The sequence below is a fragment of the Macaca nemestrina genome, chromosome 2 (genome assembly GCF_043159975.1).
Source record: "Macaca nemestrina isolate mMacNem1 chromosome 2, mMacNem.hap1, whole genome shotgun sequence".
NCBI classification, from domain to species: Eukaryota; Metazoa; Chordata; class Mammalia; order Primates; family Cercopithecidae; genus Macaca; species Macaca nemestrina.
Window position 1 is genome coordinate 131,069,219 of NC_092126.1, and position 12,160 is coordinate 131,081,378.

Here is a 12,160-nt window from a genome sequence, read left to right on the forward strand (position 1 = left end):
GTCTTCCACCATGATTGTAAGTTTCCTGAGGCCTCCCCAGTCATGCAGAACTGTGAGTCAATTAAACCTCTTTTGTTTATAAACTACTAGTCTCAGGGAAGCAGTGTGAGAATGGACTCATACAGCTATAAGGAGAAGAGTACTTGGCCACTGTCAGGAAGAAGAGCTGTGAGACTTCTAGGAAGATGGGATTGGAGAGCAAGGACATGGAGGGAAAAACAACTAAAAAAAGGCTACTTTGCTCTTCTGTTTATTTCTGTTTGGCTTTCTTGGTTTCCTGTTTAAATTAGAAATCGCTATAGCACCACTTCAAATAAAGCAGCAAATCATGCCAGAATCCCGCACTATAAATCATTCAAATTTGCTATTTCAGATATTCAGAAAACTTCTACAAAGTTTATTTCCCTATGTTCAAGAACAGCATATAAATAGATACATTGATCATTTTTGTTAAATTTAGGTATTTTACCCCAAATGTTTTTAAGAGCTCTAATAATTTTATCATGCCAGTCTTAAAACAGCCCCCAACCAGGTAAGCTAACTCTCAGATAAAACAGCCTCCAACCAGGTAAGCTAACTCTCCTATAAAAGTTCCTCAAGGGCTCAGTGAGATTCATACTAAGCATTAGTTATTAGCAACAATAATAAAGTATATTCTCCCCTCCTCCCATCCTGCAAAGAAACACATATTCCACACTTTAAATCTGCTGTAATTCCAAATGCCAGAGATACAGAATTCCAGACAACAGCTTGATATTGTTGCCATAAAAAGGAATCCAGGAGGTATTTATCTTCAATTTTAAAGTTTGTAAAGTGGTCAATGACATGCTGGAGTTAAGCAGAAGCCAGGAATGACCTACCCCAAGAGAGATGAAAGATCTCAGAACCACTTTCCCGTGATACACACATCTACTGAGGTCCAGCATAATTTGTTATGTTGCTTTCAAATTGCACTGTGTTTTAAATTGCAATGTCTTGCTCTTTTATTGCCTGTCTTGATGCATTCATTGTGTCTGAAATCTAAGTCTATTGCTTGAATGCTAAACACAGAGGGGACTCTAGATTACATCCTGGAGGATGAAACTGAGCAGTATCAATGAACTTGGAAGAGTTTACATTTGGCTTTCAAGGGTTGTGCAGGCCTGAGAAATAGCTATTTCCTTTTCTCTTTATGCCACTTTCTTTGGTTTCCTCCTTCCTCCTTTCCTTCCTTCTCTCCTTCCCTGCCTCATGCTTTCTTCCTTTCTCCCTCCCTCCCTCCTTTCCTCTCTCCTTTTCATTCTTCCTTTTCTCACCCATTTCCCTGCAATGCTTCCAAGTTATTTAATTTGTATGTTCGACTATATCTGAGATAACTAATTTCAGTTTCAGCAGCCAGAAAGATCAGCATTTACTTCAGATTCTACCCTCCATTACACTCTCCCTCAGAACCACTCCCAAATAAGGATTTATCCACTTAAATCCCTGTGAATTGGAACACTCATTATCAATGTGCTACACCTAACCGCAGAAGCCATAAAACCTGCATCTACTTTCCTGGATTGTTTTCCAAATGACATTTCTGATTATATGTGAGCATTCAAATCTCTTCTGGGACTTTCTGCATCTTATTTTTCAATGCCTGGCTTGAGCTAGAATTCATACTGGGGGAAGTCAGGCCAAGTGTTATAAATGGGAAATGAGGGAATTAATAAGCTGGTATAAATTTTACTTCTTGGAGTAAAAGAATACAAAATTTTTTGACTTGAGTTTGGAATTATACCACCCAAGACAGCACAGGAAAATACTTAAGAGATAGCATCCATATCTGGTAAAACTGAAATAAAATTTGGCAGCTTTTAAGTAGTTCTCCAATGGCATTAGGGTGGCAGAGAAATCAAGTCCTGTTTCATATGAACCAAGCAGTCCGATAGGAAGACACCCTTTGAAATTCCAATCATTACAAGAAATTTGCACTAATGATTCATATTTCAGGCCGGGCGCGGTAGCGCACACTCTGTAATCCCAGCACTTTGGGAGGCCAAGGCAGGTGGATCGCTTGAGGCCAGGAGTTTGAGACCAGCCTGGCCAACATGGTGAAACCCCGTCTCTATTAAAAATACAAAAATTAGCCAGGCATAGTAGCACATGCCTATAATCCCAGCTACTTGGGAGACTGAGGCAGGAGAATCACTGGAACCCGGGAGGCAGAGGCTGCAGCGAGCTGAGATTGTGCCACTGCACTCCAGCCTGGGTCACAGAGTAAGACTCTGTCTCAAGACAAACAAACAAACAAACAAAATTAGCTAAGCACGGTAGCAGGTGCCTGTAATCCCAGCTACTTGGGAGGCTGAGGCAGGAGAATTGCTTGAACCCGGGAAGTGGAGGTTGCAGTGAGCTGAGATTGTGCCACTGCACTCCAGCCTGGGCGACAGAGTGAGACTGTGTCCCAAAAAACAAACAAACAAACAAAAAAGATTCATATTTCATCATCACAGCTGGAGAACTAGCATATAAGTCTATTCCTCCTACCCACAGACAGCTTACTAATATGGCTAATATTTTTTCTATGCCCTCACATTCTCTGCTATGGTCTGAATGTTTGGGTCTCTTGTACTCAAAATTCATAAATTGATATCCTATGCCCCAAGGTGATAGTACTGGGGGCGGAGGGGCAGAGTCCTCCTGCATAGGATCAGTGCCCTTCTAAATGGGACCCCAGAGGGTTCCCTCATCCCTTGTATCATGTGAGGACACAGCTAGAAGGCACCATGTGTTAACCAGAAAGCAGGCTTGCCTCAGACACTGCATCAGCCTTGGTCTTAGACTTCCCAGGCCCTAAAGCTATCAGAAACAAATTTCTGTTGTTTATAGGCCAGCCAGTCTCTGGTATTTCCTTACAGCAACCAGAATGAACTAAGATACTCCCTGAACACATAGTGTTTTACTCCATTTTCTACTTTAGTTTTCAGCAGCACTGACATCCAGAAGTAAACAACACATCTACAGAATTAGCTGAAATATTCTCCTTCGTCCTCAAGCGCTGGTGTCCTTAAACCCAGCTGCAGCCTCTTCCAGGTTCCTGACCCTTTCTCATTGCCTCCCAGCACGAGGTGGAACAGTCTGTCATAATGCATAAACATGGTTTGACTGTGGGGAGGTGGCAGATCTTGCTACCCTAGAAGAATTTCCCAGGATACCTGTCCAAAAAGCTAAAAACAGAATAACTCCAGAAAAAAAGATGTCCTAGCCTTATGCAAAGGGAACAATTTTTATGAATCAACTAAATTAACATTGACTTGGGAATGCTATCAAGTCTAACAAAGCAGATGCCACCCTTCCTCTAAAGGCCCTTGGAGTTCAAAGGAGATGATACACCAAGGGGGACCCACGAAGCCAGGGAGGTGTTCTGTCAAACCTAATGAAGCCACTCTCCAGTTTCGCTAATCACGCCCCTTACACCACCTCTAGTATGAACGTTTCTACCAAACGACACATACGGCATGATGCAAAACAAAATCGCTTCATTCTCCTGAAAATGACCAGTACCAGGCACACAGTAGGCCCTCGGCATACAGTCATTCATTCATAATCATCACTTCCTTTACTCTATGAAATCATAATCACAGTGTTTGCTAGGAGCTTACTGAAAAATAAGATTTGTGCTGAGCGTATTCACCATTTCTGTTTAGCAAATGACCCAACTGAAGTTAAGGGAGTTTCCCGAAGTCATACAGCTAGGAAGAAACAGAGTTGAGATTTTTAAGCCAGAAAGATCATTTTAGAGACTGTACTTTAACTTCCTCACATAGAGCCTTATTACTGATTTTTCCCCAATGTTTTATTATTAAAATTTTCAATCACATAGAAATGTCGATATCCACATACAACCTAGATCTACAACTCTTCACATTTTGCACATTTGCTTTGTCACATCTCTCAATCAGCACAACCCATCTTATTTTTTCATGCAATTCAAAGTAAGTTCCATGCATCAGTACAGTTACTCTTAAACTCTTCAGTATCTATATCAGTTATTAGAGTTTAAAAATATTAGAGTTTAAAAATATTAATTTATAATAAAGATTAAGAACCAAATAAGGTACAGCTCCTTTGGGAAAGAGATAAAATTTAACTACAGGGAAATACCCAAATCTCATGTGTGCCAATCAATAAGTGTTAACAAATGCATATACTTATATGACTCAATTCCCAAATCAATACATCTATTATTGTTTCTGAGAACATATTACAAGAGTATCCTTAGGACAAACTAGCGAAAATATTGACAATAGGGATCACAAGTCTCTTCCTAAATACTTACTGAAACTAAGCATAACAAAATATTTAATTTATACACCTTAGCACAAAGCTCAATGTCCAATGCCTGGCCTACAAGAGGCCCCCAACAGGTATGAGACTATTCAAAGGTGTATAAAAGAGGAATCAGCTTCCCCATTATCATCTCCAAATCAGAATACTGCTTGAAACACTTCTAAATCAGTCATAGCCAATTATATGCAAAATACTGAGTTCAAAAGGATTTTTTTTAAAAACCATGAACATAGTAACTCTTTAGAAATAGAAACAATTCATTATTTACACATAAGTTTTTACAGTAATGATGTTGTGTAAGCTCAGTGGAAATTATCAAAAATAGCTGCATCCACAAGTTTCCTTCCACCACACCTGCCCAAGTATTTTTGTGTGGCTCTTCCATTTTCAACAAGGGATTGAATTTTCCTGGAAATACTTGCAACCTCAGGAAAACCCAGGATGATGCTTGGAGCTTAAGACTGATACTTAAGCAATGAAGTGACGAAAACGACTATCTTTAACCAAAAGCTTTTCTATGCTGTTAATGTCACTGTCACCTGCCTGAAGCTTGACATCATGGGACTTCAGACTTTTGATAAGCCTGCAGGATTTTTGAAAGGAAACCACCAGAAAGTACTTAGAAGATAAAAGCCAAAACATATCTGTGGTACAAACTAGAGTATGTTACTTTTTGCAAACTTTAGAAAATACAGATATAAATGTCTAAACACAGTCTGAAATGATATTAATATAAAGTCCACATCAACAGTGGTTATCTATAGGGAGTAGGGGTTGATTTTTACCTCCTTCTTTATAGTTTTGTTATAACCTGCATTCTTTACAGTGACTATTTATAATGAGAGAAAAACTATTTTCGAATTTAAATAAAAGATGTTTCTTTGACCTGGTAAGAAGAGTAACAGTACATTGCTATGAGGGAGAAAAGCCTAGTATAGTGCAAAATACATAACATTAAATATATGTACATATACACATCTATAACTGAGGATAAATCTGGAATGAAATATGCCAAGGTATTAACTCTGATTACTGGTAGAGAAAGGTTGTAATGGATAATTTTTTCTTTTTTTTGACTGCAAATTTGCTACAAGAAACGTATATTATATCTGCAAGTGGAGAAAATGACAGCTATTTTTAAATGAGCTTAGTACACATTAGATTAAATCAGCTGCCTGAGATGTGTACACAGAGACCATTCAGCTCTACTGGGCTTAACACCACTTCTTCATTTCATGGGAGGAGTGACTCAAAGTAACGGGCAAAACTGACACTTCTGAATTCAGCTGCTAATCCTCTGGTCGAACACCGGCCATATTCTTCCCTGGGCCTGGGGCACATACATCTGACCTGCTCCATGTGGGTAACAAGATTGGTCTCTGTGAAACTCGGGCCACATTACTGCATCTCAAGTCATTGACTCCTTTCGTGAAGCAGAATGGGGTGATGCACTCTCTTGAGGTGTCCCCCAACACCAACGTCTAAGATCTACAAGCAGGACTGTTAACACATCTTCCTTTTTTTTTTTCTTTTTTCCTTGAGACAGGGTCTCACTCTGTCACCCAGGCTGGGGTACAGTGAAATGATCATGGCTTACTGCAGCCTCGAACTCCCGGGTTCAAGTGATCCTTCCATCTCAGCCTCCCAAGTAGCTGGGAGTAGCTGAGAACACAGGTGCACATCACCATGCCTGGATAATTTTTTTGTTTTTTTATAGAGATGGTGTTTTGTCATGTGGTCCAGGCTGGCCTCAAACTTCTGGTCTCAAGCCTCCCAAGTGCTGGGATCATAGGTGTGAGCCATCACACCCAGCCAAAACGCCTCCTTTCTGTGTACATCTGTCTTACCAAGTTTACCATCTGTCTCAGATTCCTCCTAAGGAAGGTAACTTACCAGAGATAATCAGGTGCAGTGATAAGTTCATGAGCCACAGGCCAGATGGCCTTGGATTAGAACTCACCCTTTGTCGCCTTCTAGCTGGATGAGCGGCTTTGGCCAAGGGAATAGAGGTTTGATTTTCTTATCTACAAAATGAAGCTGATAATAAAAGTGCTTACCTTTAAGAGTTGCTATGAGTATTAAATGGGGGGGGGGGGTGGGCAAAAGGCATCAAAAATACTTAACACAATGCTTAGTTTATACTGGCTTATACATATCAAGTAAATGGTAGATGATGATGATAAATATGTTGCCCATTGGGTAAAATAATTTTTGTAGTAAGTAATCTATTACTGACTTTTGCCAAGTGCTAAAAACATATAAAACACTTATTTATTTATGTCTTGTATTTTCTGCAAGTATTCAGAAATAAGTAAAATGCGCTCATGGTTGATGAGACGGTACAACGCTAAAAAGGGTTAGATGCTTTCAAAAGCTGCCCAAATTCTAAAGACATATAGTACTGCCCTGCCACCTTCCGATGGACTAATGCTTTTATACATAAAATGAGTACCTCTGGATCCCAGATAGGATTCGCCTGCTACAAATGCACATCATGTTTTTATTTATGTTTTGATAGTTTGTTTTGTTCCAAGGCCTGTGTCTTGTCTTGCTTTTCACTAGTCTCCCTTGTGATATCCATGGCTGTCACTAGTGTTGGTGGCCTTGGAAATCCACCACATTTTCTGGCAGAGAACACAACACTTGACTCCTTCTGGAGCTGCTCAACTTTGGGTCTCACTAGCAGGCTGAGGCTTGTACCAGCGCAGCACATCCCTCCCCCAACATTGATGCAGGGACTGATCCAGCCCTGTGGCAGCCTGGGAGGGAGAGAAAATGAGCTGGGAAGCAACCAGACACTGAAGCTTGGCTGGCGTTTTGTGCGGCAGAGTGAGCATACACAGCTATCTGTCCTTTAGTGTGATTACTGATGTCGCCATTATTGTTACTATAATGGTTGGGACTGTTGTTCTATGTCTTAAGGAGACCACATATTCAGCACTGGCTATGCACCAGGAACTATTCAAAGGTCATTACAAACCTCACCTCGTTTATCTTCACAGCAGTCCTCTACAGATAAAGTCACTTGCCCAATATCACATAGCTGTCAACTCCAGAGCACAAGATCCAGCCAGAGCTGAAACCTTATCCACACCACCTTAGCATGGTGCTAAGAGGCTGCCCACAGCTCTCACCTGTTCAAGCTCAGGTGAATATAAGAAGTTGGTGGGAACATGATGTGACAGTCAGCAAGAAGCCAAGCTACCCAGTTTCAAATATGACCAGAACTCCTGATGATGGCTTCTGGGGAAACTGCCTGCCAATTAAAATGGAGAAAACACCTGCACTCCAGCCTGGGCAGCAGAGCAAAACTCCATCAAAAAGAAAGAAAGAAAGAGAGAGAGAGAGAGAGAGAAAGAGAGAGAAAGAAGGAAGGAAGGAAGGAAGGAAGGAAGGAAGGAAGGAAGGAAGGAAGGAAGGAAGGAAGGAAGGAAGGAAGGAAGGAAGGAAGGAAGGAAGGAAGGAAGGAAAGAAAAAAGAAAAGAAAAGAAAAGAAAAAAGAAAAGAAAAGAAAAGAAAAGAGAAAACACAATGACCCAATAATAGTAAAACAAAAACCGTTCCTTTCAAGCTATATGAAAGGCTGTGCCCATCAGGTAGCTCACATGTATTAACGGCTTTAAGGACAATTTCTTTTATTGTCTATTTAACCAAACATTTTTGTGATTTAATATACCAAATTAAAATAAAACAAGGCCCACTCTATTGGTGTATTCCTCTAGTACTTTTATTATGCATGTGAAAAAAGACACTAGTCTGAATTGATGAGGTACAAAAGTCAGAGAGCAATTCTGCAAAGTAAAGGCAATACTGGCTGGTCTTAACTTCTCTACAACACTGTTACTGCAGACATGGATGTCTATAACATAGGAATACAAGAACATGGATTTCAGTTCAATAGTCTAGCATTAGATTTTGTGGATTACCATTCCAGTTCAACTCTTTCTACTTAGCTGTGTAAAACTGGAAGTCACTTAACCTCTGTAAACCTCAGTTTCTTTGTCTGCAAAACAGAGTGTAACAATAAATATTTCATGGGTTATTGGGAGAATTCAAAGATGCAATCTCTGTGAAGACTTTGCACAATGTCTGGCAACATCCCAAGTGATTGATAAATGTAAACTACTGTGTGGGTTTTATACCTTAAATTCTCAGATTTGGCCCCCAATCATTTGTAAGCTATTTCAGTGGTCTCATCATCTTCCTTTAAAAAATGCCATTCTTGCCTGAACACCTGTTAGGTGACAAGCAATATACTGAATGCTTTGTATACCTATTACTTCTAATCCACCCAATAATCACATAATTTAGAAACTATTGTCATCAATTAATTGCTTAAAACACCAGAATTCAACAGACAGTAAGACAGCTCATGCTTTTTCTATGACATCTCCCATCCCAAAAGAAGTGGATATGAATGTTATCTTGCTGCCTAGGGCATCGAGATCAGGTACTGAAGGCTAACAATCCCTAATCTTGCCATCTTAGCCCAGATAATGACACTAGAAATTAGCTTTGCCATCCAATGTGGCATCCAGCCCCTGTGAAGACAGTACTCTTGTCCACCACAGATCTTCCATTAAGGCCACTCCAGCAGGGAACTGTTCCCTTTGTCCATGGTGGCTTTGCCACAAAAGGTACACTTGTGGCCTTCAATTAAACATTTGCTTTAATAAAATGACAAATGTTTAAAACCTCACCTTTTCTGTAGCTTTTGAGTTCAACTTACAAATCTTATCATCCTACTTAAAAGCCTAAAATTGTAAGTTTAAAATGTAATTCACTTTCAACGGGGCTTTTGTATTTAAACAATTCAAGTTAGATACACTAAACTCCCTTAAGCAATCAGTATCATTTACAAATTTAATTTAACTTTTAATTTTTCTTAAACATTTTAAACTGCATTTACAAACTCATTATACCCATTTTCTTTTCTTAAAGTACTTCAACTTCTGACCTAGAAAGCAAAATCTACTGAGTACTAAATTGCACCAGCAATTCCCTAACAAATTAAAATAAAAGATTCCATATACTTTAAAAGCACTGCAATATTGTTTATAATCTTTGTCAAAAACTTTATCTTTCAACATAAAAATTACAAGAGTCATGGTAATTATTCAACTAAACATAGAAAGTGGAATCAATATCCACTTTGTCCGTTACTTTAATATGCTGAGTTATCTTAAACAGTAGAAACACATCAACTAAAAAATGTATGCAGAACACTAATAATTGATAAGCATTAATTATCATGGGTTTCAGAAATTGTATCGTGTTTACTAAATTCTAAACGTTCCTTGGGTTAAAAGTAACATAACCAGTAACTGAATACTTTTGAATTCCATGTCATAGACAAGGTCACAGCTCTAAGGAGCTGGGGTAGCCCTCTCGGTCAGGGTAGGAGTGATTTTTTGCATGCTCTTGATAGCCAGATTGGAGCTATTTTTACCAGTTTCCAAGACAAATGGGAACTCCCATACAGAGTGATCTCAAAGATGGCATCCCGGGGTTCCCTCAGGACATGCTACTACCTGTTTTTACCAAATTCTATCTGATTTTGGCAGAGAGAAGTCAGCTACCCTCTGTAAGGCCGAAGCTATTACCTTTACTTACCATGTGAATGTTGTTCCACTGGAGTGTTGTTGTTGTTGTTGTTGTTGTTGTTAGGAATTTCAGTTGCTTTCTAATTGCCTGAGAACCTTGATGCCATGCAGTAGAATTCTTTACGCTCAGCTGTAATTCTTTTAAACTTCTATAAATTGTGTCACTTGATTTAGGGAGATTTAAATTCAGCACTGTCAATGTAACCTCAATAAATTTGGTGCCAGACTCCTGTATGAATTTCTTTACTGCCTGACTGAATTCAGAATTATTTTCATTTCCTTCTTGTCTAGAAGGGGCAATATTAGTTAGAATTAGGTTTGGCTGTTAAGGGACCAAAAAATTAAAATAATACTTTGAAAACTTTACATAAGAGAGAAGTTTCTATTTCTCTCACATGAAGTCCCAAGGTGAGTTAGAGGGCTGGAGTTGCAATTGCGCAATGATCACAGTCTGTCAACATATGGCTTCCACTTCATGGTCACACTGGCTACCAGTAGCCATAATAAAATCACACGCCCACAACTAGTTACAAGGGAGGTTGGGAAATAATTTATTCCAGGTAGCCATATACTCAGTGAAAAAGTGAGAGGTCCCCTAGTACCTGAGGACAAGTGCTGAGGGGGAGAAGAAGTGTTGTGAAGATACTGGCGGCATGCATACTGGAGATCAAGCACCCAGGCACTGAGGGATGTTGGGGAGCTTCCTCACAAAGACACGGTAGTAGCATAGCTGACAGCACCCCAAAACTGAAGATGTTGGAGAGCACAGGGGTTGTGGGCAGAAGAGACAGAACAGTTGGGAAATTGATCACATTGATTAATAACAGTAAATTAAGGAAATAATGTATAAAAGATGAGGGCCAAGTTTCTTGCTGTTGGAGGAACTTCCAAACATGGAAATGTAGGAAGCTAGAAAGAACCCTGAGATTTAGGAATGGAATTGGAAGTATCAATATAAACCCAGTATTTTTGGTAACACAGGTAGACAGATAAATGGTTGCAGATTCATGTTTATGTATGTAAATGTACCTAGGGAGAGTAAAATGAATGTGTATATTTTACACTCACATATATTTGTGTGTATACTTACATATACATATATGTGTGTATGTGTATGTGTATACACACATACTACCTCCTGAGATGGCCTAAAAGCAGTAACGCCTCAACAATAATGATCACAACCAAGTGCCCAGATCTTAGATTCTAAATATAATCTTTCCCCAAAACAACCAGGGTTTCTTAGAGAAATGGCTGATGCAGGGCTGGGACAAAAAAGGGACAAGTTGACATTGAGATATCTTGTGCCATAAAGTAAGGAAGTGCTTAAAGAAATGATGAAGCCATGTCAAAAAGGCTTAGAAATGAAAGACAATCCACTAAATAAAACAAGAATTTGTAAGTCTTTGATTATATAAATAAGGTAGAAGAAAAGGCTCTTCCTTATACTAAAATACCAACCAGCAAATGATGGAAATGAGAATACCAACTGACAAAGAAAGCCAAGACAGGTGGGTGGAAGGTAGATAAGGAACATAATACTGGCATAATCTCAGAACATCTCCTCACAAAATTCTAATCACTTACAAAGGAAAAATGTCAAATACAAGGTGGAGAAACCTGGCATGTACCAATGTGAACAGAGTAGGACAGGCCACATGCCTTCTGATGGGACATCTATAAACATTTGACTATCATTTCTATGGCATTTTCCCCGAGTGGGGGACCTGAATCTGGTCATGTGCAGATACTGGATGGATCCAGGTTGAGAGATGTTCTAAGGAGAGAAGACCTGACTTTAAAAAAACTATCAAAGACTCATCTTTAAAAAAGACTTAAAAAAAACTGATCAAACACAGGGAAAGATCAAAGAAATGTTCCAGAGTAGAAGAGATCCAAGAGACGTGATACCTAAATGTGACATGTGTTCCTCACTGAAATCCTGGGTCAGAAAAGAAGGACAATCACCATTGGGATAGCTGGTGACCTTTTAGTGGGCTTTGTGGCTCAGGTGGCAGCAGTGCATCAACACTGTTTCCTGACTTGGAGGGCTGAATGCTGACGACATAGCAGTGTTTTTATTATTTGGGAAATACACACCCACAATGTTTAGGAGAAATGCTGTATCATGTTTGTAGCTTCCTCTCAAATGCTAACGGTTGAGGAATCAGGATGAAAATGATATGGGAGATGTCTATATTGTACGTGGAATTCTTCCCTAAGCTTGAATTTATTTCAAAATA

At 39.4% G+C, this 12,160-nt stretch overlaps 1 protein-coding gene across 3 annotated transcripts in view; it reads right to left on the bottom strand.

Moving 5' to 3' along the window:
• The window catches only part of LOC105483755 (succinate-CoA ligase GDP-forming subunit beta), a 277,662-nt gene that overhangs the window by 155,214 nt on the left and 110,288 nt on the right, over positions 1-12,160 (bottom strand). The gene's annotated exons all lie outside the window — the stretch shown is intronic.